The 2,500-nt window shown below is 38.6% G+C and overlaps 1 protein-coding gene across 1 annotated transcript in view; it reads left to right on the top strand.

The window, feature by feature from the left end:
- Positions 1–2,500, top strand: part of LOC138012512 (dolichyl-diphosphooligosaccharide--protein glycosyltransferase subunit STT3B-like) — a 34,937-nt gene that overhangs the window by 1,232 nt on the left and 31,205 nt on the right. The window lies entirely within an intron of this gene.

The raw sequence follows: 2,500 nt of genomic DNA, 5'->3' as shown, positions 1-2,500 counted from the left end.
TTTTGAATTATCGCATGATAAGATGCTCTCGTTATCATGAGGTACGTGTAGTACTTCCTCCTAGCAAAAAGAAAGCCGTCTAAAAACACCCTGTGTTTTGTCTTTAAGTCTTCAGTTTGAAGAATGTAAGTGAATGTTACAGTGTTGATTTCAAGTGCACATAAATGGCAGGGTTTTTGCAGTTATCCACAGGATAAACTCCTCACTGTTCACTATTCAGGGTTCGTGCTTCTCCTTGAAGTCCTTGAAAAGCCCTGGAAATTAACCCATTGACTCCTGGGGGTTCCCCATTGACGAGTAAAATTGTCTGGCATGAGACAGAGTAAAATACTAAGTCTGGCCAGTTTAGGCCGGTTTAGGGGTGAATGGGTTAATGTTTGGACCTCAAGGGCACTTGAAAAGTGTTTGAAAAAAAGGATTTGGTGAAAAACTGCTTGAAAACTCCTTGTATAAACTACAGTGTATGTCGTTTTGCTTGGGTGAAAATTGTTGAAAATTGTTGAGAATGGATCATGCTATGTTAAAGAGACATTTTCGAAACTTTAGCCCAAATTTGGCTATTGGGATATTAAAGATTAAATGCAAAAATTGCTTTGTGCATGCACTTACTCACAGGATGTGGAAAATAATATCAAAGTAAGCTTTTTCAGCAAAGAAAACACAGAAACTTGATGTATGGCATAGAAATCTTCTAACAAACATCCCTTGACAGGGCTCAAAGTTTATTTTTGGCTTTGGGAGCACTTGTGCTATCAAGTGTATATTTCTAGGCGCACTGCCAAAATTTTAGGCACACAGCAGAAAATGTTAGGAGCACAGCTTAAAATACTGGGAGCACCTGTTACAACAGAAAAGCAGAACTTAACATTACGATTACATCATCTTCAGTTTTTTGTATTTTAGTTTAGTGCCGTGTTTGTTGTTATAACTAGTAAGGCTGGCTTACTTTTCGTTTGAGAAAGCGATAACATTCTGTCTTGTGGTTTTTAAATCAACTGGACTTCTCAGTTTCAATAACAAACTATTATTACATGCTATCATCATGTTTAAGTACATTCGAAATAACAGAACAGTTTGAACATCGTGTATTTTCCTTTTCAATGTACACTTGTAACCAAAGAAAATATACTTGAAAACCGTAATAGATACACAACTTCGTAATTGATAATTGTTGCGTACACTGTACTTCAATGATTCCATCAGGTTACCAAGGTCAGACTTTATGCTGTAGCAAATGGCAAATTAATTCTGCGCATTTGACATCGTTGTTGTAGGCCGCTATGTCCCGTGCATTCCTTTAGAGTGATTCCGCTGTTATTAAGTGAACCTGCACAACATGAAGCATGTTGTGAGGATTTGGTTGCTACGTAACCGCCGCACATGCTTTCGACCCATGGCAGAGGTCTCTTTTCCTGTACTCGTCAGCCCAGTGAACACAAAAGAAAAGATACCCCTGCTAGCAGGGAAACATTGACTAAGCTTAGGATGAAGCGGATGAATGCATGGGGAAAGCTTTACAGTATCTGCAGTGCATAAAGACTTTCTCTGAATCCCACTCTGGCTGCTCGAATTTGTTTCACCCCGCTCTTTGAAATAGACGTCCTCTTTAGCTGTATCGCGGACTGATATACAGTGTAGTGATGCAGTATCATTCGAGGCAGATTTACTCACTTTTGTAGAATGTGAAGGCTGGCTTTTTATAAGAAAATTATTGAATACAAGACAATATAAGTGCGATGACTTAACTTTTGTAAACAATTTTCTTACCTTGAAGAAAAAGGCTCACATGGTTGACGCTCTTTTGACCTTCCACTATTACAAAGCTTTAACATGCACGGTAAGCATGTGCTTTATTTGTAGTTTTCATTTGCATGTGCCAGCAGAGTTTTAACGAAACAAAACTAAAGAGGATGGGATGGAATAAACATCAATAGGAAAAATGGACCTTCACCGGTGTTGGGGGAATTTGTTGAGAAAAGCGACGACAAATAAACACACCGAAGAAAGAAAAATAATGTAACTTTATTATTTAGGGCCAGGTTTTGTTATGTATATCTTTATATCTGTTGATTGATGTTTCTGTTTCATGACATACCACTCGAAATACGCAAGTATACAAATGTAGTCAGGTGAGAAAAAGCAGAGAGGCAATTCAGTCGCACTGTACTTTAGCTTTTAAGGCGCATGAGTGCGATCACACATAATTTTTTTAGGCGCACAGCCAAAAATTTAGTTGCATGTGCGACCAAATGGTCGCTAACTTTGAGCCCTGCTTGACAATGCAATTTTTGGGGCCTGTTTCTTGAAAGTCCTGAGAACTTTTCGGGCCCGAAGAGCCAGTCGTCAAACTGCAATCTGCTTATTTTGAAAAGCTGATCCTTTAACATGTTTTTAATGTAAGAAAAACTAAGAGGATTTGTGAAGTTTGATGGCTTGGAACCTGAGCGTTGCGAAGATATAAAGGGAAATTGTGGCACCCGAAAAAGGCCCGAAAACTTTT

The sequence above is a fragment of the Montipora foliosa genome, chromosome 8 (assembly GCF_036669935.1).
Source record: "Montipora foliosa isolate CH-2021 chromosome 8, ASM3666993v2, whole genome shotgun sequence".
NCBI lineage: Eukaryota > Metazoa > Cnidaria > Anthozoa > Scleractinia > Acroporidae > Montipora > Montipora foliosa.
This window is presented reverse-complemented; position numbering and strand designations above follow the sequence as displayed.